This window comes from Octodon degus, unplaced genomic scaffold, assembly GCF_000260255.1.
Source record: "Octodon degus isolate 3935 unplaced genomic scaffold, OctDeg1.0 scaffold00113, whole genome shotgun sequence".
Classification (NCBI taxonomy): domain Eukaryota; kingdom Metazoa; phylum Chordata; class Mammalia; order Rodentia; family Octodontidae; genus Octodon; species Octodon degus.
This window is the reverse complement of record NW_004524689.1, coordinates 1,512,639-1,539,202: the sequence shown is the minus strand read 5'-3', so window position 1 is coordinate 1,539,202 and position 26,564 is coordinate 1,512,639. Positions and strand designations below refer to the sequence as shown.

Below are 26,564 nucleotides of genomic sequence, written 5' to 3'. Positions count from 1 at the left end.
GGCCTCGCTTTTGAAGCCCATTGGGCCTTTCAGAAAGGAGTGTCGGTGCCAACCGTGGCGTTCTCGCCCCTCCTGCCATGTGCATTGGCCTCAGGGGACCCCAAGAGGCCCCAGTAGCTTTCAGGATTGTGCAGGGCCTGTCCACATGGGGTGCTTCTGCCGCAGGACCTGGCGGTCCCCGGGAACCATTTCAATCCTGCTTTAGTGGTGCATCAGAGCCCCATGTTTGTGGACACTCTGAGCCCAGTGAGGGCAGCGCTGGGTCAGCACAGCAGGCTGGCAAGGGATTTTCACAGGCTGTATCCCCTAACCCTATCTTGTGGGGACCCTGACCCCCAGGCTCCCAGAATTCCACTGAATTGGAATAAGGTCTCTAAGGGGAGACATGGGGCTCAACAGATGGGTCACCCATCTTCCTGCCACACCAGGGCCCAAGCAGGCCTAGCAAGGGAAGGCACAGTGAGCCGTCCTTGCCCGGACTGGGAGGCGCTAGAACCCTTGCCGACACTTCTGCGCGGATGGCCTAGAGTCCCCAGCTTCCTACGGGACTGAAGCAGGTGACGTCCCAGACCCAAACTTGGGTGTTACCACGTGACCGCCATCGGCGTGCTGCTGAGTCTGAGAAGCACAGGCCCCTGGGCAGGAGGGCTGTTTCTGACTGACCCTCTGTGAGTTCTGCGAGGTCTGAGGCAGGGACACGGCGCTTGGCACATGGTTATTCTTGACAACTCTCCCTCACAGCTGAGGACCATGTGAGCCCCCGGGTAGAGGCCACAGTCTAAGTCACAGTCTGAGTGGGCTGAGCCCAGATAACACGGCCATCATCGACTACAAAACGACACTGAATTTCATCAGAAGAGAGAAAGCTCGCCAGAGCACCTTTCCAAATACCCGAGGTCCAGTCAGGAGAGCAGCTGTCCAGCGGGGGCCAGGGGTAGGCCCTGAGGGCTCGAGGCTGACTCGCAGCGCCGCTGCCTGTGCGCACCCGCAGGAGGCCTCCCCTGACTTTCAGGCTCCGAGCGTGCGTGCGGCCGGCACTCTTGGCCAATGCTCACGCGCAGCTGGTCCAGGCTGACCCTGACCCCCTCCGGCCTCCTCCTTGGCCCTGTGCAGCCCCCGCTAGGGTGGCCCAGCAGCCTCGAGCCTGGACTCCCAGCCCACCCCCTGTGAGCGCTGGGGTCTCCGTCTCCAGCACAGGGTGCTGCAAGTGTGGGGCAGGGTGATATAAGGCGCTGCTGTGGCCAGGGTCCTCCCGTCTCTACCTTCGTCTCTGTTGTAAACTAGGATTGGAAAAGAGATCTGTGGCTGGTAGTATCGAAAGCCACCAGAAGTGGGAGGGTGGGGTGGGCAAGGGGCAGTGCCCCGGGGAGGGCTGCACCCCGCCAGCACCAGCAGCAGTGGCCGGGCCTGCCCAGGGCTCCACCGCTGGGCCCAGCTGGCATGTGGGAACGGGAAGCTGGCAGGGAGTGGGCTATGTCCTCGCTTGCTGCCACTGACGCCGCCGCGCACCGGAAGTCCCAACCAGGCCTGCGGAGCGGCGGCTCTGCTCAGCCTCCAGCTGCCGGGGACGCTGCCCCCTTGCTGGTCCCTCGCCCTCTCCAGACCCCTTCCCTGGTGGCTTCTGGTCCCACGGGCCTAGAGCAGAGACTTCCGTGGGTTCCCGGGCACCATCCCCCGGGCAGGCGGAGGGATACGGCAGGGAGACGCCTGTCCTCCTTCCCTGGGGCCGCTGCCACCTCCGCAGACTCAGGGTGTCCCTTCCAAAAGTCGCAGCGCCCCCAGCCCATCCTGGAGGTGCGGGCCGTCCCCGGAGCTTGTGGTGTGGCCGCCCATTCAGCACAGATAAGCCCCTTTAGAAATGAGGGGGGATTTAATTCAGTGGCTGAGTGACAGCGCGAAGATTTATCCCCCGGCCAGACAATACAGCCCTGGGCCTTTAATCTCCCCCAGACAATGTGCTGCCTCTCGGCCCGGCTCGGGCTTTCCCACGATGGCTGCTGATTAGCCGAGGTGCGTTGGACCGAAGCCACTATCTCTCAAGGAAGAGTGTGAGCTCGTCTGCCCAGACCGCGGGAGGAGGAGAGGAAGCTGAGCCTCTGGGCATAGCCGGCTCACCAAGCCGCGGGCACGCTCTGGGCTCCGCTGCAGACTGCAGTGTCCAGCTGAGGAGGGACACACCTGGCCAGTCCCTGCCCTCCCACTGCATCCCCCTCTCCCCACCCCCCTTCTCAAGGCTCTGGGGCAGGATGTCATCCATGTGACACAGTGACCGGGTCACCTTGAAGCAAGCTCCTCCCCTCCTGGCCACACCGCCTTGATCTTCACCTCCTGGAGGGACAGCAACACTGTCATTGTGACCATGGTCACCTCTCCTCCCGAGATGCCTTAGCCCTCCCCCGCACAGCCCCAGATTCAGGGCAGCCCCGGTGGGACTCAGACACACAGAGCCTAGGTGTCATCATGCCCCTGAACCCTACGGTGAGCCCCCCACAGCGCACACACATGACACATACACTCTTCTCTCAGATGTAGAAAGCTAATGGGGGGCACTTCCCCCTAAGCACAGGGGGTGGGTGGGGCTCCAGGTCCCAGGGCCCCCCATGGGAGCCCAAGTCACCCGTGGGAACCAGGAGCGCCTTGCAGGAAGAGCTGGTCGGAGAGAGCTCAGATTCCATGCACAACCCCACAGCGCCAAGCCCGTCGGGTACCCCAGCAAGGGACCTGCCCACAGAGCAAGAGTGGTGGAGGGGCCACGGGGGCACTTTTGCCCACAGCAGACACCTGTCCTGCTACCACTGCAGGTGTGCTCCCAGGGTACTCATCGCAGCCTCCTCGGCCATCACCTCAGGGCTCCATGGAGCCCGGGCCTCTGCTCTTCTTGGGCCCAGGGCTGCAGTCTGCAGTCAGCAGGATCCAGGTCTCCGCAGCCGGGCTCCACGGGACACTTCTCCTGTCCTCCCACACGGTCCTTGCAGAGCTGGCGGCATGGGCCTCTCTAGACTGCCCGGGTGGCCCAGGGACAGGGCCCTGCCCTCTGGTCCTGCCCTATGGCCCTCAGGCCCAATGCCCACTGCTGACACCACAGCGGAGGGCAGAGTGGTGGGGGACCAGCAAGCAGGGGACAGCAGGGCCCACGACAGCGGTAACAGAAGCTGCGTGCCCAGCCCTCGGGCAGCTCCTGCCTCCCCTTCAACCCTTTGCCCCTTTTGGAGGGAGCTCATGGCTGGGACTTGTCTGCACCAGGCTCAGGAGCAGCTTCCTGGCTGCCACCCTCCACTCCCCCAGACTGGCATCAGCTCTGGTCCCCACCCTGAGAATCACAGAGGCTGAGCTTGTGTCCCTGCTGTCCCTCCGTCCTGTGTGACTGACCACACAGCACCTTTAGGCCGAGTTAAAATCTAAAACCATGAAGCAGGCGGAAAAAGGGAAAGGGCAGCAGGTCTACCTGGTTGCCAACTTTAAGGGACAGGTGAATTGCTCCTCTTTTAGTGGTTGTTTTCAAACTAAAGAAATACAGCAAGGAAAAAAATAACAGTGTTGCTACCAATAACGACCCAGTGCCCCTGGAGGAGGTGTGCCAGGCATGCTCCCCAGTGCCCCGGCCACGACTCCCGGAGTCCTCCTGCCCTCCAAGCTGGTGTGGCCCCTGGCTCCCTGCATCCCATCCTAGCTCATCTCCTTTCCAGTGGGCAGCTGGGCTCCCCCGGAGTGACGGTTTGGGCTCCTGCCTGATACACAGCGAGCACCCGCTGGCTGAAGGATGGATTTCCAGTCCACCTGGACACGTGAGGCCGTGGGCCACCTGGCAGCACAGGTGCCACCACCCTGGGTGCAGCCCCCACCCACAAGGCCAGCAGGCCCACAGAGCTGCCCTTGGCAAGCAGGAACCACGCTGCACCCCCAAGAGGCTGCGCCCTGAACTTTGCTACAAAGACGCCCGAATCCCAAGGGACTGAGCAGGCCCACTGCTCCCTCCTCCAGAGAACATCAGGGTGACAAGGCCAAGTCACTCAGGTGCAAGTGCCACAAATCAGCACTGGCTGCCACTGGAGGCCACGGAGGAGCACTGGGCAGCCACAGGCTTCATGTTCCCCACAGCAGGCAGAGCTCAGGGGATCAGCATTCCAGGCCTGCCAGCCCTGGAGCCCCTCATGCAGCCATGGCAATGGGCTGCCAGGGTAAGCCATCCTTCGCTGGCCCAATCCCGTCTCCATCTCTATCCCATGGCTCCTTGTGTTTCCTGCTGCTCTGCTAAGGGAAGACGAGAAGGAAAGGGGTCCTTGCTTGGAACTGGAGGGCTTTTTTCTTTTTAAAACAATCTCTGCTGTTCCTCTTTTGAGTAGCTGACCCTAAGATGCAGGAGGGAGTAGCCCTCAGCTCCTTATAAGCTCATTGGCCCATCCCTGTGCCCAGGCCATCCCTATGCCCAGGGCTTCCCTGTGCCCAGGCCAGCCCTACGCCTAGGCCATCCCTACCCCCAGGCCATCCCTATGCCCAGACCATCCCAACCCGCAGGTCATCCCTGTGCTCAGGCCATCCCTACACCCATGCCATTCTTACACCCAGGCCATACCTATGCCCAGGCCATCTCTATGCCCAGGTGCAAGTTCAGGGCTCTAGTGGGCCCAGGGTTGGGGTCACCTCTCTATGATACATACAAGGCACTTCAACATACCCTAAAACATTCAAAGGGTAGAGCTAGCAAGATGCCCAACACTGGCCACAACAGCCAGGTGACAGCCACTGATGCCCTGGACCTCTGCTCTTTTGGCTACCCACAGACAGTGCTTCAGCCCCCAAGGTTAGGCACCCAGTGCCAAAGGGAGGCTGTGGGGATGATGCAGCCCAGTCCCCACCCCTTCTCTGCTGAGCCATTTACTGATGTCAAGCACCTCCTCACAGATCTTGGGTCTGTTGAACAGCCCTGGAGGGGCATCACCCCTGCATTTTATGGAGATTCTGAGGGTTCTGAGACTCAGTCCCATACAGGAGGCTGTGGACCCAGGTCTATGTCCATCAGATGTGGGGACCTCTACGCTGAAGAATAGCTGGGCAACCCCAGCCTAAGACCTCCCCGCAATTGGCGGAGAAGGCACCCACAGCCACCTTGCCATGGGTGGGACAGGACCAACTCAGAGAGAGGCCCCTGCCCCCAGGAGGAAAAGCCCCTGAGTCACATTAGACTCAGAAGCACGTAATCCCCTGCAAAGTTAGGCATACTTTCCTCAAGGCACAACTCAGGTATGGGCTCCCTGTGTGTGCAGCCGCTTCCCCTCCTAGGTTGGCCTTGGGCTCCAGGAGCCCCAGATCACTGCCGCCAGCGGCTGGGTGGGCAGGGGCCTATACCCTCTATCCCTAGTGAAGCAGAAGCAGAAGTGGCCCTGGCCGAGCAGGTGGCCCTGCCGGCTTTCCCCAACGAAGCCGCCATGTCTCCTGTTCCTGGGGGCCCCACTCCCCAACAGCATGGGTCTTGGGGAGGTGCCCAGGCAGAGGTGGGGTGCTGCCCAGGCAGGCTTCTGACCAGGCCCCTGAGTCACTTCTGGGAGTCCCCAGGGAAGCCATGAGGGAGACCCTGCCCTAAAGGTGCAGACCAAGGGAGCAGCAGCAGAGTGGCCCTTCCATCTCACAGCAGTAGCCAAAAAACCCGTGGGGTGGAGCAAGCGGGCAGGGTTGGGAGAGGGGAGGTCTTCCCCACTCCCCCAGCAGGTGCAAGCTGCGCCTCCTCCAGCAGAGGGGGCCAGAGCCAACCAGGGCAGGGTCACGCCAGCTCAGAGAGCCCCTGCTCAGGGGAGCTCCTCACACTGCAGACCGGAAGGGGGCTGGGCTGCTACTGCAGGTTCTCCACCTTTCCCAGGGCTTCTCTGAGAGCCCGTGCCACCGTGACCCAGTGGCTTCTGCTGCTCCTGGCCCTGCCCTGCCCCAGCCTGGGAGTCCAGGTCTCTACCAACACAGGGAGCTTCCAGCCCCCCGAAATGGTAGCCTCAGACAAGGTACTGCAGGGGTCTCCCCCAGCCCCCTCCAGGACCCCCAGACCAGGCGGGATCCCTGTGGCCCTGAAGGCAGAAGGAGCTGCTGAGCACAAGCCCCAGCAGCACGTGCCTCGGGACACCCAGTCCGGCCCTGCCCTCACTGCTGCTGAGGGGGACTGGCTCACCGTGACCAGACACTGCCAGGCGGACACGGAGAGGCAGGAGATGAGCCGAGGATGCCCAAGCTCTGCCCACAGCTAAACTCAGCCCTGCCGTAACCTTCCCGTGACCTTGGCAATCCCAGCAAGGATTCTCCGAACTGCTGGTTTATGTGGGAGACCGGGCAGGGGCTCTGACCAGCCCTGTCCTAGAGTCCACACAGCACACGCTCTCCTGACACACACACCACACACACATGCCCAGCCTCATCACCCGGAAGGCACTTTCCTAGAAGGAAGAGCCCAGGAGTGCAGGGCCCTGAGGCCGGCCAGCATCGGGACAGCCTCAGCAGCAGCCACAGACACACAGCCGTGGAGCAAGGAGCCAAAAGAGTGCAACTGCACGGCCTCCAAACAGAGGGAAACTGAGGCAGGTATGGACCTAAACCCCATCCCGTGGCCCACTCACCGTTGCCTGCTTTGGTGGCTTCCAAAGGCCAGTAGCCCTGGGCCGGAACCACAGGCAGGGCCGGGGAGCACGGCCGCACCGCGAGGACTTCTAGGAGGAGGCAGAGCAGGCGCTGAGGCCGAGAGCCAGGCAGGGAGCCCTGTGCTGCAGCTGGGGCTGGGCAGGGACTGGCAAAAGAGGAAGAGGCAGCAAGTGGGGAAGCCCGGCCAGCCTCCCATTCTCCCTGAGGCTGTGGCTTCTAAAAACGGCTTCAGGGCTGCACACAGGCCGCCCCCACCCACGACCTCATTACCTCTGGGGCTCCCCATGTGCCCAGGACAGTGCGGGGCAAAGGTGGGCTAGGAGACCCCTGGGGTGGGCCGTGAGGAGAGGGTCAAGGCAGGAGAGGACAGACTGGGAGGGAGTGGGGCGAGAGGCCTTCTGGACAGGGACTGTTGTGGGAGCCCTAGGAGATAGAGCCAGGGAGAAGGTCGTGGGAAGCCGCTCTCGTTCCCCTTGGGGCCTTCTGGGGGCCCTCTCCACACCTCCAGTGGACACAGCCAGGCCACCTGCCAGCCGAGTGGGGAGGCTGTCCCCAGAGCCCTGCAGGAGGGAGGATGTAATAGGCCAGAGGTCACTGGCCACAGGTGGGCAGGCCGCTGAGAGCCCTCCACTTGCCCTGGGACCCTCCGAGACACCCAGGACTCCCCCAAGTCCACAGCAAACTGTAGCTGTACTGGGTATAGGCATGTCCCTGGGTGACAAACGCATCCCTACCCCTCACACCAGCCCCAAACCGGTCCACAGGCCCCCTGCCTGCTCTCCTCCCATCTCCCACTTCCACCCAGCCTCAGCTTTGTCCAAGGCCACCTGCTGGGCAGGACCCTAAGGGCCGGCAGTGGACAGGGCCCTGGGGCCACTGCAGCCCGTGTCACCCTGGAGCCAGCAGCCCCGGCCTTGCTCCATCTCAGCCCACCTCGCCTTGGATGACAGGCCAGCTCTGCTCTGATGTGAGCTTGGCTTGCTCGGGATTTTCTACCACAGACGTGGGTGGGACATGGCCAGTCCTGCATTTGTAAAGGAAAAACCGAGGCTCAGAAGGTAGGGCTGAGCTCACTTCACCCCACAAACCACTGTAATTACTCGGGATTCTTCATTATTCTCCTTTTCTGCAAGCCCCAGGTGGCTGTTAAGAGCCCTGGCCAGGAAAAGCAGGGCCAGGCCAGCTTGACCAGTGCCAGTGGCAGAGCTGCTTCACGCAGCCGGCCGTAAAGGGGCCCAGCAGACAGGCAGGGCGTGGGCTCAGCCACACGTCTGCTACCCTGGCAGCCTGGCTAGCTTTGGGCAAGGGCAAGTCTGGGCGCCAGCGTCATCCCCAGCAGAGGGTGGCAGGGGCAGTGGAGGGGGCCTGGCCACTGTGTGGTGGCAAGGTGAGAAGGCCCAGGGACCCCTGCAACCTAGCCCCCAGCCTCACCTCGCCTTGGGAGTGGCACTGAGTCGGAGCTGAGGACCCAGCCTCTGAGGGGAAGACCACATCGTGGGCCTCCTCACTGTGCAGTCTGGCACCCAGTGCCACCCAGGCAGCCGGGATTCAGGGGGCACCAGCCTGCCCACTAAGTGAGCCTGTCCGCACCAACAAGCCACATGCGTCTTGGTCACTGGCATGAAAGCCGCCTCCCTGCCACACTTTTTGGGGGCCCAAGGGATGTGGGAGCCGAGCTCTGCTTCGGCCCAGGCACAGATCCTGCAAGAGTCTGAGAGGCCGCCCTCCCACCACACCTACCCTTATGCCCACACTGGGCGCCCTCTAACCAAATCAGTGCCCGTGCCAGGTGATGGGTCCCAGAGGGCATCTGGGGCCAGCACAGAGGCTGCGAGCCCCCTCTCTGCGGGAGACCCAGGTACACTGCTCCAGGGTCTATAATTATATTGCCCCACTCTGAGAACTCTGGCCACCCCAGGGGTGCTCCCGGGAGCCAGAAATCACCAGAGCACGAGGTCCCATGCCACCGTCAGCTGCACCAGCTGTGTGTGGCCTGGCCTGGCGAGGTTCCCCTTTCCACGGCCAGCTCTCAGGCCCCAGGTTCAGGTGCTTGTTTCTGGGTCATTGGTGGCCGCAGGCCACGCTGGTTGCAGCCACTGCGCTCCCCAGACCGAGGTCACCGGCCGAAGTCACCACTTCTGTCTGGCACTTCCTGAAACAGCTGCTGGACCGCAGGATCGCAGAAGCCCGCATGCCCCTGGCAGCTTCTAGAACACTGTCGGCGCTCGGGGAAATTTGCCAGAAACTCCTTCCCTGAGTCACCTACCTTCTGCTTCAGGGCATCGGGGCACCCAAGCCTGCCCCCAAGGTCCCTGCTTGTTCCCCATCCTGTCCTTCATGCTGAGGCACAGCTACACGGACCACCCTCGTTCCTGCCTAGGGGAAAACAACATTTGCAGGTAACCTGCTGCTGCCGTCCACCCCGGCTGCAAGGTCCCTGGTGGCTGACCACTGGCCCACCCTGCCTGCTTTCAACCCTTCACTGGGGCCTGCTGGTCTTCTCCAGGGAGCCATGCAGTTTCTAGGACCCCTACATAGCTCCGTCTCTGGGCTGGCGCACGGCCTGGGTGCCCTCTGAGCTTGGTGTCCTTGTGCTCAGGCAGTGGTGCCTGCACTGCATGGTGGACCAGGAGGGGCACCTGCCTTCACCTGAGGTCAGTCGCTCCCCTCTACAGGGCAGGCCCCCTCCTTAGGGGCATCCGGGGCACCTGGCCCAGACCCGCCCCACCAGCACAGTATCACCCTGCCGACTCCTGCAGCAGCTTCCATGCCATGTTCCCTTGCCTGGCCATGTGTCTGTGCTGTGTCCTCGGGCTGGTGAGGAGGGGCCCAAGGGCCCTGCTCTCTGCTCAGCACCCCGTGGCTCGCACAGAGGCAGCACTTAGTGCCACCTTATGAGCCCATGCAGGCCCACCCACCCATTCCCTCCCTGCAGGGCTACAGCATAGACCCCCGGGCCAGCCCTCTGCAGGACAACCATGCCCACCACATGGGCAGCCACTGAAACATGACCAAGGCTGGAGGGCACCAGCTCCTCTTACTCTGCTGCCTGGAGTCTGAGGAGCCACCACCAGCCCACGGGAACAAGGGAGAAGGGGAGGAGAGGGGAGAGAGGTGGGAAGAGGAGTAGGGAGAGGAGGAAGAGGAGGAAGAGAAGGAGGAAGAGGAGAAGGAGGAGGAGGACGAGGACGAGAAGGAGGAGGATCTCGGCTGGCAGGGAGTGGCCCTAGTGCATGTTGGCGAAGCCCCATCACACAGCCCCAGAGTCACCTGGCAGAACCAGGATGCTGAGCACAGTGTGCCCCTCCTGGTGACACACAACCACATCCTCCAGGGACCTGCACTCCCTATCATCTTCTGGGATTTGTGTATCCCCCCCCAAGATGTCCAGTGATTGGCCAGGAAAACGCACCTCAGCCACTCCTATGCTGAACTGTCCTGGATCTTGCTGTTCACAGAGGCCTCTTCCCAGCAGGTCTCCTCACCTCTGGCACTGACTGGAGCAGAAGCTTCATCGTGGCACTAAACAGGGCTGCAGGGGACACGTACCTCCCCAGACACTGCCCTGAGACTCGTCCCTTCCCTTGGTGACTCAAGGGCCACGCACGAGGGCCAAGCCCCCCACCTCTGTGCCAAACACCTGGCCTTCAGCTCAAGCAGAGGGCAGGAGCCCAAGGTCTGCCTCTGGCCACTCAGCCACCACCTCAAGAAACACGCTCTTGTTCTTCAGGGAAAGATGCCAGAAAAGGACCCTGCCCTTGCTGCAGGCTCACGAGGTGCCGCAGCAGAGCCCAGCGCGCTTCTTGCTCATGCTAGGAAACGTCGTATAAGAGGGCCAAGTGATCAGCACGCTTTTCATGGCCTGGAGGTGCCTTGCTGGGGCTTGTCTTCCCTGAGCAGGCTGCACACCTCACCTGCTTCTCTCTGCAGGGGAGGGAACCCCACCCCAGGGGAGGGAACCCCACCCCAGGGGAGGCAGCCCTGGTCCCAGGGTCCCCATGCTTTTCAGAAATCGATGCCTAGCCCATGCGTAGCTGTGCGGCCCGTGGGAGGAAAGGGCTTCTGGTGCGTGCACCCCCCTCCGGGCCGGGGCCAGGCTGGCACAGGCCCTCGCCCCAGGGAGGCAACAGGCCCGAACTCATGCCCCTGGGGACGGGCGAGACTCGCAGCACTTTGAAGAGCCTGCATCTGTCTCTTGGGTACTCTGGGCCTTGTGGAGCAGCCCTGGGCTCTGGACTAGAGAGGGATCCCAGCTTAGCAGGGAGGAGCAGGAGCTGAACAACGGGGACGCCACCTGCCGTGCCAGGCCTGCTGGACAGCCCCCATCCTTGCCCACACCACGGACCTGGGAGCCAGCAGGCAGCAGCTGCTGCCGGGGCCTCTGGTTCTTCCACACCAGCTTCACCAGGTCCATCCTCACTGGATGGGCTGCCCACTGAGGAAGGGGACAAGGGACACTCGAAATGAGTCTCATTTCCCACTGCCAGGCCTGCAGCCCAGAGTCCACAGCTAGGCTTATGCCAACACAAGGAGACCCAGGGAAGGGTTGACGGGGCTCTGTGGTCAGCCCTCTGGCCCTACCCCGCCACGCAAGTTCCTCACTCACTGATTTAACACAACAAAAGAGAAAAGGGTTTCGAACTGGTTTCTGGAAGGAGCCCGCAGGCTCAGGCCCCTCGCTCCAGACTGAAGGCTCCAGGACCCCGGAGCCCTGCCCTCCTGATCCCCAGGGAGATGTCCCAGGCGAGCCAGACGCCCGTGCACATGCAGCACCCGGAGCTGGGCCAGGGGAGATCCAGTGAGGAAGCAGAGAGAGAATGCACAAAATAGATGGTGCTGTTGGAAGTGTGGGGCTCGTAAATCTCCGCCGGCTGCTGGCTGGCTTTGGAAGGTGAGAGAAACACCATCGGGGTGGAATGGAGCGGGCAAAAAGAACGCAGCTCAAAGGCCAGAGAGCAGCGAGCGGTCCAACGTCGTCTGACCCCTGCTCGACCTCCAGCAGGAGGCTCCCCGCGTGGTGAGCAGAGCGGCTGCCTCCCCAGAAAATTGACTTGTCAATAACCAGAGACTTGTATCTAAAGGCATCTCAGGGCTGCTTTTTTAAAAAGTAAGAATGAAAGCGATACGGCAGCGTGTGAACGATTGAGAAATGATTTCTGAAAAATGTGATTCCACCGGCTGCCAGGGCTGCTGGCCACGTCTGGACTGGCAATCTGGAAGTGCTGGATTTATAGCGTCCAGAGAAACGGGGACACAAGGGGCACCCCAGAGTGTCCGCAGACAAGAAACCAGGCTTGGCTCAAATCGCCTCCTGTGACCTCGAAACTCCCTCCCGAGAACCCAAGAGGCATGTATTTCCTCATTTGGGGTCGGGCCTCCTGCCGCACACAAGGAAGGACCCTAACCTGACCCTAATGTGGGAAGCAGCTTCCTGCCACGGCCCAAGCAGGGCAGTGGGCCAGCGGCAGCTGGGGAGGCTTTGCCCGCATTCCCAGGGGTTCCAGCCCCGACTCCGGGGAAGCAGGAAGCCGAGCCCACAGGGGTCTCAGCTGCTGGCCCCCACCCACCACTGCAGCCTACCCGACCCTCTGGCTGAGCCCACAGGTGAGGCTGACCCCCATGCCCACATGCACAGCCACCCGTCTGTGAAAGGCCACAGCTTCCAGCGGTGGAAACGGGTGCCCGGACTGCTGCGACCAAGGAACCACGTCCCCTGCAGACATGCTGGTGTTGGTCTGAGAACTACAGCTCGCTGTGCGCTGGCTTTTCACTTCCTTCCTTCCTTTTTGTTCTTAACTCTTGTTGGAGGTAAGCAGTACGTTCAGATTGCAAAATCCCACCACCTAACTGCCTCATCCCGGAAACTTCAGGAGGGCTCTCTGTGCTCACCTCTGCAGACCTTGCGTCTGACTACAGGATGCCTCAGGACAAATAAAGGAAGCATGGCCACTTCAACCATGTGTCCTCCCCTAGCTCCAGATGGAGGCCACCACAGAGGAGGAACTTGGTGAGATTGGCACCAGGTCACAGGAGGACCGAGATGATGGACACCTACCATGTGCACACACAGCCCTGTGGTGGCCCCGGTCCCATGGGTGCTGCTGTGACTTGGAAAGCTGAGCCCAGGAGGCACCCCAGAGAGAGCCCAGCATAGCGAGGGGTCGGGAGACCAGGATAAGCGGCACAGCGACATCTCTGCAGCTCCTGCAGGCACTTCAGAAGGCAGCTGGGCGCGGCAGCCTGAGCGCCTCCTTGACTGAGTGCAGCCAGGGCCCTCCTTTCATCACTGGACAGGGCTCAGGGCAAGGAGGACTTTGGCCTTCAGCAGCAAGTACGTGCTAGAGGGCAGTGGGCCTGGCGTCAGAAGAGGCAGCCCAGAGATAGGGCAGGCTGGGTAGAGTCTAAGGGAGCCTCCCCGGAAGCACCCTGGCTTAACTCCAAGCACGTGCACAAGGCCTTGGTTACCCCCCCACACACACACAAGCCCTGGGCGAAGGGTCCTGGCGTCACCAGCCGCCCTCGCAAGCTGTGATACCTCTACGAGGGCCCTGGGTGCTGTGCCTGCGGACACACCCAGAGGTCCCACTGAACCAGCTGAGCTCCAGGCCTGAGCTAGGACCGTGCACACAGCCTCAGAGCTACGGACCAGCAGCCCCTGCACCTTGGGACACACAGACTGGGCACACCTGGAGGGCACCATAAACGAGCCCGAGGCAGGTGCTCGAATGAGGGCCCCTGCAGCCTGCTCCCCTGGGGCCTGCTCAGCCAGGTGACGGAAGGAGACCACGTGGTCTCCAGGAGGCACGTGGGTGCAGGAATGCGGTACCCTTGGTTCGGGCCCAACCCATGGTGGGGACCCCCCCATCTGACAGGTGGAGACACTGGGCTCACCATGGCCAGAGGGTAGCCAGGGACACACAGCTGCCCATGGCAAGTGCCAGGTTCCTTCCAGGTTGGCCTGAGCCCAAAGCCTACGCCACCCGCTAACAAGCAGACCATGAAGGTGGACGCCCCACGGACAGAGAAGGCAGGTGCTGCAGTGGTGCTGGGCAAGGGTGCGTGGAACGCCTCTGCGGTCCTCCCAGCCCTGTTAGGCAGCAGGCGAAGCTTGGGCCCTGTCACTGCACTGAGACCCTCCACAGACTCCCACCAAAGGCCACAGCAGCCTCAGGGACATGTGACTTCTTGTGACACGATGCCATCTGCATGTGTCCTGATCCCATGTGCATGTACTCTTCAGGAGGTCAGCAGAGGCTGAGGCTCCGGACCACGAAGATAGCCACTGTCAAGGATTCTGGGACAAATGGGTGGGAGGAGAGCCTGTGCGCTCTGTGGACACTGTCCGTGCCACTAGGGACGGACCCGGAGCACCATGTGGCAGCCTGCACCAGCACTGCACGGATCCCAGGCCCTGCTCTCCACACCACAGCAACCTTGGGACAGACGCCCAGGCCTCCGGCTCTGAAACAGCCCAGAGCCCCACCTGGACATGCTGGCCACAGCGCGCACTGTTGCAGAGCCAGCTGTGTGCTGCACAGGTCACTGAGGCAGCCAGCAGGGAAGCGAGATGCTGACTGGTCCCTCTGGGCATCTCGTTGACCAGGCGGAGGCCAACGCAGCCTTGAATCAGATTCTCAAGGGCAAGTGCAGAATGGACAGTGTCCCCCTGGCTCGAATGTCCTGGGACAGCGGCCTCCATTCCGGGGCTGCACCTCAAATTTCGGCAACAGAGCAGCCACAGAAAAGCAGCGCGTTTTATCGGCAGCCTGCACGAGATCTATACTGCTTCGGCCCCTCGCCCCTGGCATTCCATGTGCCTCCCGGGGGTGGGGGGCACATGATCCCACAAAGGGCCTTGTGCCAGAGCCCGGACACCGCAAAGGGTTTTCTCCAGCAGTGGAGTGCTTTCGGGTTTGCTGGAATCTCCTTACAGGGCCTCAGGGTTCAGATCGAATGTCCCTTTGAAAGGGCCAAAGGCGGCCCCTGGGCCCTGCCCAGGTCTGTCTGACACCAGATCCATGGGCTCCAGCCTGTGCTGCTCCAGTGAGGGAGACAGCCCCCCAGAACCCCACGTCTAAAGGACTGCAAGCCAGGAGCAGAGGGAGAGGACCAGAAGGCCACACCACAGACCAGGTGCCAACGCCCTTTCTCAGGCAGGGAGCCCACACTGTCCCCAGCCACCTTCCCTCACTCTGTGCACACAATGCGCTGCAGCCTGGAGCGACGGGGGACATCTCGTTCACGTGACAAAACACTCTCCTGCCGTCAAAGACTGCCTCAGAGCCTGACACATGCAGACACGCCTGTGTGGGCAGAGTTCGCTGTATATGTTCGCATGTCTGTTCACAGGTGTTCATGCATGTCCCTGACGCAAGCATGTGAGTGTGTGGGCATGCGCCTCAGCTGAATGTCCTGAGCCCACTGTCCTGCGCGTCCCCTCTGCGGCAGCAGAGCGTCTCAGGGCTGAGCACAGCAGTAGCAATGGCTGAGCTGGGGAGCCCACTGATCTGATAAGTGGCAGCCCTGGCACAACTGAGCAAAGACCCCACCCACCCTCCACGCGAGGGACCGTGCTGTGTCCCGGCACTGTGTCCCGGCACTCATAGGACATGCTTCACGGGAGACTGACCATAGTCTTGGTCCCATGATGCCTGTCCCTGGGGAACCTCAGTGACAAACCCCACTGAGGCAGATGGAGCCTCAGCCCAACACAGGTGCCTGCCTGGCCTCAACACCGCCCACTGCACCTGCCCACTGCACCTGCCCACTGCACCTGCCCACTGCACCTGCCCACAGATGTCCCTGCCAATGCTGCCTCCAGGCCAGATGGTGACCTCTGAAATGGACATCTCCATCCATTCCCCGGACAGAACCTCTGCAGGGCAGGGCTGGGGCAGCCGAGAGCTGGACGCACGCAGGCTCCCCACTGCCTGCGGGTGGGGTGCAGCCAGAGGCCCCCACAGCCTGGCATTTGTGCTCCACGCATGGCTCACCTACTTCTGGAAAAGCCTGCTCACCTGGAGGCTCTGCTCCCTCACACATCAATCTGCCCTCCGCCACAGAAAGTTCCAGAGACCCAGAATAGCTCCCAACAATGGCACATCCAAACCCAAGGACAGCAACAGCAATAATAACGGCCACGTCCAAGTGCTCCGGCCATTATCCCAGCAGGCCCAGCCACAGTCTCTCCACGTCACGCCGAGGCTCAGGGGTCTCCTCTGTACCTCCTCCACACTGCTCTAGACTATCAGAGTGGCAAGGATGTCCTTCCTGGAGGGGGCATGGTCCTCCGGCACACACCACCCTCCGTCAGCACCCTCCCACCCATACCCACACCACTGGCACAGCCGCACCAGCTCACTGGCTTGGAGGGCAGAGATGGAACCCACTGCCACCCTCTGTCCTGACCCAGCAAAGGTGGCGACACCAGGGAGCCAGATGCTGGGTGGGAGGCTCGAAGTTACCCGGCTGAGGCCAGCAGCCACCCGAGCTCTGCTTCTTGGGGTCTCGGCCCCTAACAGGTGAACGCAACCTCAACACAGGGCCTAGCCTGGCAACGGGAAGAGAAGCCCAGTCACCCCTGGTTCTAGGTGGCAGCAGCTACCCTGTCCTGAGCCCACAGACAAAGCCCAGCCCAGACTGAGGTGGGCTACTGACCTTCTGGCTTGGTGATGGAGCCCAAGGTGCTCACACCAGACCTGCAGGGGCACCTACCGGGTCATGACAGTCACAGGGACAAGGAAACGTCCCCTCAGGACAGGCCTGCAGAAATGGACATCTCCGTCCATTCCCAAGTACACCTGGGTGCATAGGAGCTGAGCCCTGGACCTTCGGTTTGCACAGAGCCCAAGGACAGCCTGCTGGCATGGCCCATAGTTGACTAAGGACCTGGCGCCACGAGGATCAGCTCCACAAATCAGGTGTGTGCTCTTCACCACCCCCCACAGATGCTGAGGTTTGGCTTTACTCCATGCTGTCTGCCGGCCCCGAAGCCCCCTGATCAGGCAGGGCACGAGGGTGCCTGATTTTGCTTTGCAGGAGAGGAAGTGCTCCAGCTGGCCTGGCTACAATGACCAACACTGTGACCAACACCGGCTGGTGGGACCAGCTGTCCCTCTGTGTCCACCGCAGCTCATGGGGCTTGTCCCCAGGCACTGTCCTAGAAGGGCTGTCCCTCCTCGTGTGGGGCAGGCCACACGTGCCCTCAGGGTGGCCTAGTGAAGGCCATCCCGGGGCTGCTTCCTACCAGCCTGAGCCCTGTTTCTCCCAAGCCATGCTTCTGGTGGGCCCACGCGGGGAGCCTGGTGCAAGCCACAGGCCACAGGCGCAGGCTTCTCACCCACCACCATGGCCACCAGCCCCACTTCCCTTTGAACGAGGGTAGTGTGTCGGGATGCAGGCAACCTAAAACCCTGGGCAGCAGGGGACCCGGGCGGGAGCACAGGGCGATTCCTTATGAGTCCGCAGCCCTGGGAGCTCAGGGGCGGTGAGAGGGGCCTGGAGCCAGGTCCCAGGGCTGCCATAATTAGCAAATGAGATTCAATAACAAACAGTCGCTTTCAGCAGCTTTATCTAACCTTTGGAAGGTAAGATTAACACCTCTGATGGAAAGAAAGTTAAAACTCAGGAACCCTCTGCTTTGCAATTCTGATTCCCAGCCGGGAAACCAGAGAGCCCCTCCTGGGACCCTCTCTGCGCTTCTGAGCTCTCTACCTTCCACTGCTTTCTCAGGACTTTTGTTCTTAAGGACACTGGGCTGAATGTGCAGCCACCAAACTGCACCCCCTCTGTGGCATGCACGCGCACGCACACACACACACACACACACACACACACACGGTCCACAGGTAAGGAGTCGGGCTTGTGCTCAGAGACACCACTGCTCCAGGGCTCTGCCAAGATGCTGCAAGCCTTCTGTCATCCAGATTTACTTGTTGCGCCTCAATTTCACTTGCTCTGGAAGAAGCCATCCAACGCGGTGCCCCTCAGGGCTTCCCGGAGAAGCCCGGGAGCCAGGACGCGGCGGCGTGGGGGTGTGCGGGCGTGAGGGCGTGAGGCTGCTGAGGGTGAGGGCAGGCCTCCGCCTCCGTGCGTTGGACGAGGATGGGGGGGGGTCTGAGGACAACACCCCGCACGGCCCCACGGCCCTTATTTTTAAAGTCATGTCAAATCACTTCCACGGAAAAATTGATCTGTCTCTGATAGCTTTTCCGTCTGCTAACGTGATAAATAAATAATTAGCCGCATGGTCGGGCTGTTTCATTAGAGAAAAGGATGGCGAGGTGGCCAAGACGGAGAGACTGATCAAGGAGCTGCGGACGGCTGTAAATCCCCCGCCTTATGACAGCATTTGTATTCTGTCAGTCATAGGCGTCCGTTCCACCAGAGCTGGGAGCTGAATGCCCTATTCAGAGGGTACTCACACGGCGTGTTATTGCAATTTAATATTTTCTCACACACACACACATCATTATCTCGAAACCTGACACTGGCAGCATAATTCTGTAATTTTTCAAGAGGCCTAATTTTTCTAAACGCAAGCGCCAGGGCCCAAGATTGCTGAAAAAGTCCCTTCTCCTCGCTTCTTCCTGGGGTCACAGAGCGCCAGCTCCTCCTTGGGACTTCTCTGGTTTTCTCCCACAGTGATCGGCTGCGGCACTGCTTCGGGCCAGGCCTGCCGCTGGCTGCTGGCGGCCACCGTCTCCAGCACTGCGCGGAGCTGAGGGCACGGGGTCCCATGGAGCTGAGTGGCTCTATTCAGAGCGTAAGTGGGCAGGGAAGCATGCGATGTCGCTGATAAACAGAACAGCTCGCAGCAAATCTGATTCAAACATCAGGCCCACACTCCACACAGGTGCACACACATGTGCAGGCCTGCGGCACACACATACACGTCTGCATGCTGCGTGTGGACGAGCTCGAGGCGCTGGCCAGATGAAAGTCCATGTGTGGGCCATTCCTCTCCCCAGGAGTGTCAGCTCCGGCCAACAAAACACTCTCTGGTCTTCAAGTAGTTCAGGAATGTGTCGGCTATTCCAGGAATCAGAGCCTGCGAGTGATTTGCAAGGCCAGACATTTCCCAGGGAGCCGTGTCCTCGGACGAGCAGGTGGCAGAGGGGAAGGTGGCCAGGCTGTGCTTCCTGCTGGCTGCTGCCGCCCGCAGTGCTACACTTCTACTGAGTCAAGAGGCGTCCTGAATCGCTGCTGCCTGGGCCCTGTGGGCAGCCTGGCACTCTCCTGCCCACCCTGGAAATGTCCCCAAGGGAGCTCCGTGATGGCCGTGGGGCTGGCCAACTCCAGCGGCCTTCACCCTGCACCAGCATCCCCTCTGGAGGTGGAGGGCTGGAGAGGCTTCAGACTAGCTTGGACCAAGTCTGATTTTCAAGGCAGAGTGCTCAGTGGGGCTTTTCCCTGGCTTGGGCCTTCGACAGACTCTAGGCCAGACTTCGTGGAGGCCTGGGTGAGAACCAGCCCTGGTGCTTCCCGAGACCTTTCCACTGTCTGCCTCTTTGCCTGGGCACTGAGGCAGCAGTCCTGTGGTCACCCTGGGGCTCCTCCAGCCAGCATCATTTTCGGTCTTTGTGTCGATGTTTCATGGACTCTTGACCCGGCCTCTCTGAGGCGGTAGTTACAGCCCACCAGGCAGATTCAGATGTCTGTGCACTTGTAAACGCAGCCCCTTTCCGCAGAGACGCGGCTCAAGGCAGCGACCGGAGTCTATTATGTAAATCCATATTTTGGTATGATATCGACTGCTAGAGTCTGCTTGTAGATACAGGATTAAGCCATGTCACAGGAAAGAGTCCTAGAGATACTCCGGGCCACCCAGCCTTTCTGACTTTCCGCTGAAATGCTGAGGTGCTGCCTGCCACATGTGCTGGGGAAACAGGATCCATTTGAACCCCTGAATTTAAGATGGGAGGCCTGGGAGCCCCAGCCCTCCTCCCCTCCTTTCTCTCCACTTGATGTTTTCATCTGAAGTAAGATGGGGGTCTGGCATCTGCTCCACCCACCAGCACCATGGCAGGCTGGGTAGGCGAGAGCGCCGAGGTCGGGTGGGCTGGGCTGTCCTGGCTTTCTGCCCGCTGAGCAGTTTGGACACGGGTTCAGGGGACCAGAGTGGGGACCTTCTGCCCCAAAACTTGCCAAGTTCTACAGGAACCAGCACAGGCGGCCACTGGGGACGGCCTGTGCCCCAGAGCTCGAGGCCCAGTCCTCCTCCAGCTGGCATCCGGCAGGCAGGCATTTTGCAGCCCTACATGAGGATGGCTCAGAGCCTAGCACACAGTAGGCCCACAGACAAAGACACACAGGGATGCAGGAAAAGGTGAACAGGCCTATGGAATGCAGCCACCAAAACAGAGAGCCCAGGCTGCAGGAGCCTGGGGGCCTCCAAGTGGAAAGACCTGGCAGATGCCCACAGCTGTTTCGGCCTGAAGACAGACGCAGAGGCTTCTGCGAATCTGAGGGATGGAGGGAGGCAGGGGTGTGGCCAGCTTGGAGCACAAGGAGCCCCAGCTGCTCACCCAGGGGCCGCACACACCTGGGCACCTGCATGCCTGATCTCAAAATAAAGCAGGCACTGAATGAGCGTGGGTCCATCTTACTCAGGCCTGGCTTATAGCAGGAACCAGCGCTGTGCCTGGCTAGTGCACAGGGGAGGTGGTGGGGGCCCTCTGCCTGACCTCCCCACCAGACCTCCACACCCCTCAGAACCCCCACAAAGTGCAGGAGGCTGAAAATCCACAAAGCAGTTTGCCAAACACATCAAGGAGATAAAAACAAATAACCCTCCCTGCCTGTCTGATGGGAGTAAGGTTTCCACGTGCCCTGACCTGGCCTCCAATCAGCCGACTTCCATGCAAAAGCACCCTCGAAGGCCCTGCTGGCCTCTTCTGGATCCTTCTGTGCAGTCCTCCCTGCCTGTGACCACAAAACAGATTCACACCCTGGCATGTGGTCACACTCTGACCACCTTTAAACTCACTTTCATTCTCTGAAGCATCCTCACCTTCACCTGGCACAGGTAAGAGCAGACATGCTGCGAAGCCAAGGTGAGCCAGGGATTGGGGACCAGGGAAAGGCAGGCTGTGCACACAGTGGGCGGAGGACCGTGGCCTCCAAGCCTGGGCCGTGGTGAGGCCCCTGATGGGCACCCCCCACGCTGCGAGGCAGCCTGCGGGGCTCTTGCAGGCCCAGGCTTGTATCTGCACTAAGTGCTCAGCTTTGTTATTCTTTCTAAAGTAGGAAAAACAGACAAAGCCACTTATTTCTCAACTCGAGAGTGCACCAAATGGAAAGCAAACCACAGCGTATGGAGGTCACTTCAGTGGGTACTGTCCCTGGAGCAAGGGCCTTGGGGCCATGTTGCTCTGGCATCAAGTTAAGTCAGAAGCGGGGCAGGGAAGGCCCAGTCCCTGGAGGTGGCCAGGAAGGCCAGGCACGTTTCTGGGCAGCACCTAAGCAGCGCTGGCTTTCCTGCCAGCAGCCCTGGCCCCAGGCTGCAGCCCCCTGCCCAGTGAGTTCTTTCCTTTCCCAAGGTGTCCCTTGGCACCACATGGGGGGACCCAGCACAAAGCCAAGAGCACCTTGGAATGCTGAGGGCTCCCCAGATGCTCCCTCAGTCTCATCCACACCAGGAAAAGCTGTAGCTCCTCAGGGCAATCTCAGAAGTAAGAAAGAGCCTCTCCGAAGCAGGGGTCACTGGCCCAGCGAGGGACCCAGCACCACACCCTCTTCCATTAGCCCTGCCAGGATGGCAGACTGTGTCAGTCACAGCCCCCCCCCCACACACACACCACTTGCTGGGCACGCCCTCGTATGCCCGTGCTCCGTGAGTCCAGGCCAGAAGCGCTCAGATTCGCGACTCCCCATACATGGTGTGAGGCTGTGGCATGCCTAGCTAGACTCAGAAGCTTCTCACATCCGGCTGAGGCATGTTAAGATTTTGCTGTCCCTTTTCCAAGCAGGGCTTGAGGGTGACCAGAGGCTGCTGGGCAGGGCAGACCCCCAGTCTGAGCTGGGAAATGCTGCATGGGGCACTTGGCTCCAACACCTGTAAAGCCCGGACTGCATGCCTCTTGGTCCTCCCTCCTGGGAGCTGCAGGCTGGGAGAGCCACGCACTTCAAAGCTCCAGCCTGAGGGGTCCCTCCTGCCTCGGCGAGGTCTGGGTGCCTGTGGCTGCACCCAGAACCAAAGGGCAATTCCACCTGCACTGGTCTCTGGCCGGCCAGACCCCACGGCATCCTGGCCTTGGGACCGGAGCGGCCGGGACGGGGACAGCACCTGCCCAGTGCATGAAGTGGGCCTGGGATGACACGGGCCGTACTTACAGGAGACGAAATATTCACCAGGACCACGCCATGTTTTAAAATGATTATAAATTATTTTAACAGTGCATTTGCAAAGGGTTATAAAAACAGCCATAATGTATTTTTTTCCTTAGATTCTAGAATTACCAGTGTGACAGCTAATGCAATAATGATTTGTTTCAAATGCCAGTGTTTAAGCTGTATAAAGCTGATTTTATACATTTTTCCAGTAGGCCGCATTGTAGTTAATGAAATTAAACACACCAATCGCATTTGTCCCCAGGGGACGAGGAGCTGAACACACCACTGGTTTATTTTTTTATTAAAATAAATTGCAGCCGGCAAGATGGACTAATTGCATACAGAATTGAAAAAGAAACATTCCATTGATATAATTAAGCCAATTTTCATGGACAGAAATAGTTATAGTGGATATAAAATAAGCAGAGCCCTCACCAGAGTCCGACTTTCCTCCTTTTCTGCACCAAATGCTAACTATTAGACGTGTATCTTGAGCAGGCACGGCACTCCGCTCTTCCAGCTCCAGGCATTGTTCCCCAGTCCTGGGAGAGACCAGCCGAGGGCCAGTCTTCAGGCACCTCCGGGCACTGGAGGATTTGCGACCCCAGACTGCAGCAGTCAGAGCAGGCAGAGGCTACCCCTCCTGGCTGCGGGGCTGCTCTAGGCCCAAAAAGCCCCGCAGCCTGGCCAAAGCCCAGCTCCCAGATTTGAAGAACAACAGCCTGCTCCAAGCCGGCCCTGCAGGTTGGAGGATCTCCCCAGCCCTCTGGGGAGGGGGAGGCTACAGACTGAGGGTACACAGCAGGTGGGATGCCCTGGAGCCAGGCAGAGCCTCCTGCACCCTTAGAAGACAAGGGAGGTGTATATACAGGACCTCCCCAAGTCTGCACCCTGCCTGCCCCTAGGAAGCACCTTGGGTAGGACAGGGGAAGCAGCAGGCTTCAGAGGCTCCGGGCCAGCCCTGAGCAAATAAGGACTGCGATCTGCAGGCGGCCGAGGCCCTAGCTCATCGCTGTGTCCGGGCGTGTACACGTGGGTCTCCTGCTCGACTTTTAGAGCAGACCTGCTCCAAGAACAACAGCCTTGAGAAAACACTGAAACCCTGACATTAAAAGCCACCATGGAATTAGCTCAGGTCCACAGTGTTCTGTGGGGTGGGGGGGCCAGGAGAGGCCTCCCAGGTCTTCCCTGACAGAGCATTCCTGCAACCCTGAGCTTTCCCGGGGTCTCAGAACCCTAAAAGAGGCGCAGGCTACTCCACACTCTACCCATCCCAGGATCTGTGTGAGAGCTGTTCTCATCTAGCCCGACTCTGACGCCACTGCCTGCACAGGCTCCCTGCCTCCCTGCCTCCCGGGGACCAGGGTGGCCCTGGCCGCCCTATACACACTGGCTCACAACCACCTCTCCTGAAGTGGAACCCACCAGTGACCCAGCCCTCTCTGCCTGGCATTCCCTGGAGGATCCCACACCACCGACACACTTAGGTTTAGCCCCAGGTCCCACGAACTCTCAGTTCCCAGATCTCGGAAGCCCCACTACAGGGAACCCTTGGCCCAGGAAGGCAGATCCGGATGGGACACCATCTTCTTCCGCCCTGAAAGCAGAAGGCGACCCTTGGGGCTGGACGGAACTAGAGAAAGCATGTTCTGGCTGGCCTGGGGCTCCAGGGACCCCGCTGAGCAGCACTACTCTACCTAGCGCGGCAGTTGGCAGTAACCTTGTGCTGGGGAGCCGGCGGCCAGCATCACAGCACAGCCGGAGACTGCCGTCCCCTCCCTGTGCTGTGGCCCCATCATGCCGAAGCTCCTAGCTGCCGCGCACGGGCGCCGGCTCCGCTCTGAAGTTTCTCCCCGTGGGCGCGAGACGGCGCGGAAAGAGCTGCTTTGCCCTGTGCCCTGGCGCCGGCTCCCAAGCCTCGGCTTCCAAGACTTGATACATGGGTTTGATTCACAGCCTGATAAATTGTATTTAACGCTATTTGAAATTTTTAAACGAAATTATTCAAAAGATTTTTAATCCTGGATCATTTTTGTTGAAACTCTAATTATGCATCACCTTAATTACCAGTCCCAGCCCCCCAACGACCCTTAATTGCTTCCTAATTGAATAAAACAGGGAGCTAATGTGCCCAAGGTAGCCGGGAGCTGTCCCAGGCCCTGCCGCCCTCAGGGGCCAAGGAGGGAGCCCCATCCACCTCCCCCTACCTCTGCAAAAAAAATCGGGACCCAGGCTCCCACCTGGAGCATTGCCCAGAGTGGACGGGTTCTCCGGAGCTTCGGGGCGGGGAGGGGCCAGAGGCCTGTCGCACCTGCTCCTCCAGGGCAGCCAGGCTGCGAAGGGGGAGACCTGAGGGGCGGCCAACCCCCAGCCGGCCCGGAGAGCCCCTCCTCGGCCTCCACACAGCGACACACCAGCTGCTGGCAGCAGGCAGGGCTCCGGACACGCAGCACAGTGCCTGGGGCACCGGGCCTGGCAGCCAGCCCTGCACTGCCCCACCACCGCAGCCTCCGTGTTTTCGCCTGAAGCGGGCAGGACACTCCAGCTCTGCGGGAGGGACCCTGAAGCCGCTGCCCTAACTGGTGCTGCAGGAAAGGCTGCTGGTGGGGCTCTGGGGAGAGCTACAGGGTGGGCGGGGGCTTCCCAACGAGAGGAGGAGACAGTCAGGGTCAAGCTCCCTAGGAGCTGAGCCGGCCGTGTTCCGAAGGCAGGAGAAACCTGGCGGCAAGCAGGGCCTCCCCACTTGCGCACACTTCTCTGGGACACACAGCAAGCTCCGCACCTTGGGAAGAGCCTGTGCCCCCCTTTCCCCTCCCAGGCCTGGCACTGATGGTGTCCGACCCTGGCATCTGTCACCTCCGGGCCATCCCAGGGCAGCTCTGGTGGGGCTCTGGCTCTGAAAAAGAGGCCCCCAACTGTGCCGTGAGAGTGGAGGTCAGGAGGGCGACGGGGCTTTGAGAACTCCCACCTGCCCACCTGGCTCACAGCAGTGGCAGATACAATAAGCTATTGTCAGAAATTTCATTTTTAAATGCAGGCCAGGGCAGTCCCTGCCCCAGTGGCCCGCACTGGTCCCGCTTGAGTAAGCAGACCCTGCCCCTGGACTGTCTTTCTCAGCTCTGGCCCCCAGGCTCAGGTTCCCCCGGGAATTGACCCACAGCCAGTCTGGGTGTCCTCAAAGCCTCTGCCCTTGGGACACTCAGTCAACCCCTCCCCACAGGCCCTGCAGTGCTAGCAACCCAGCCCTGGCAAGGCCCTCCAGAGCCGCACCTGGACAGGTCTGGGGCAGGGTCACCAGGAAACGCCAACGAAATCACAACTCCAGATGCACCCTTGGGGCTGCTCCCCAAGCACTGGGTCACAAGTCACATCCCTTGGCCAGGCCATCCTCCTGTCCTGTCCTCCATCTGAAACGCAAGGGCAGCGTGGAGCCCAGGGTCCCTAGGACCTGGCTCCCTCCCCGGCCTCTCCAGGGTTGCATTGCTTGGGTGGGATGGAGGGTGCTGCCCACAGCCTCTGTGGCTTGGTTGGGTTTCAGCGATGGAGTCAGGACCCAGCACTTTCTCATCTGCCTAAAATGCTGTCCAGTAGAAGGAAGGAAACTCCTCAGTGGACTAGCTGCTGCCCTTTTGCGCCTGCTCTGCCACCTTCTCAAGGAGGGCTAGGGATGAGCTCCCAGCTGTGACACCTGGAGGGGAGCCCAGGGCTCCCCCTTGCCTGAGCTTAGGTCTGCACCAGGCAGGCAGGCTCCTCCTCCCTTGACTGCTTCTCGCTGCTGCTGCTGCTGCTGCTGCCGCCGAGGACAAGCAGACTGTGTCCCCGGTTCCCATGAGTCCGGCTCTCCAGCCTCCAGGCCTCAGGACGACTGCCTGAGCCAGGCCTAGCAGAGCTGGGGCTAGGCAGCCAATAGTCCCCACCTGGCAGGGGTGGAGCAGGCAGAGGGCTGAGGGCCCCGCCAGGCGTGGGCTTTGAGAAGCTTCCAGCGCCTTGCTCGGTGCACCGTGCTCTGCTCTTTGCCTGCCTCTCGCTTACAGCGAAGTCCTGGCTTAACTCTACCACTCCAGTTACAGGCCCTTCCCGGAGAGGGCTCGGCCTGCAGCCTGGGTGTCCCGACTTAGGGAAGGCCCGAGCTGCACACACAAATCCAAGCACCTACCCAACACCCACCTCTACGGGCCAGGCAGCTAGGCAGGGCGAACGCACGCAGCCCCTCAGCCTCTGCGGAGAAACGTCTGGCCTTGTTCGCACCAAGAGGGGTCAGAGGTCACGGAGGCCCAGGAGGCCGAGGCCAAGGGCAGCCGGTGGAGGAGCCGGGCTGGGTAGGGGTGCCTCCCTGAGAGACCAGGAACGGCGGACGGCGGTGCCGCGGGCATCGGGCAGCGGACAGGAGCTGCTTTTCCCTGCAGGCTGGGTGTGTGGCCTACGGCTGCGGGGCCCGCGGTGTGGCCGAGCCCGGCCGGATCCTGAGCCAAAAGCGCGGAGCTTTTCCGGAAAACCGCCTAAGCCCCGCGCCCACCGGATTCTGCTGGAGGGCGCGGCTCTGGGCGCCGGGAGGGCAGGCTGCCTGCGCGGATCCGGGCGGCCCGGCAGGCGCGGCTGGCCGGGCCGGGGTG

General features: G+C 61.0%; 1 protein-coding gene and 1 long non-coding RNA gene across 5 annotated transcripts in view; both read right to left on the bottom strand.

The window, feature by feature from the left end:
- The window catches only part of Prdm16 (PR/SET domain 16), a 278,992-nt gene that overhangs the window by 250,797 nt on the left and 1,631 nt on the right, over positions 1-26,564 (bottom strand). The window lies entirely within an intron of this gene.
- LOC111812123 lies at positions 24,466-26,504 on the bottom strand. Its single transcript, XR_002817711.1, has 3 exons — positions 26,119-26,504; positions 25,222-25,358; positions 24,466-24,847 (listed from the first exon to the last, which is right to left on the bottom strand). It is a non-coding gene; the product is annotated as an uncharacterized LOC111812123 (long non-coding RNA).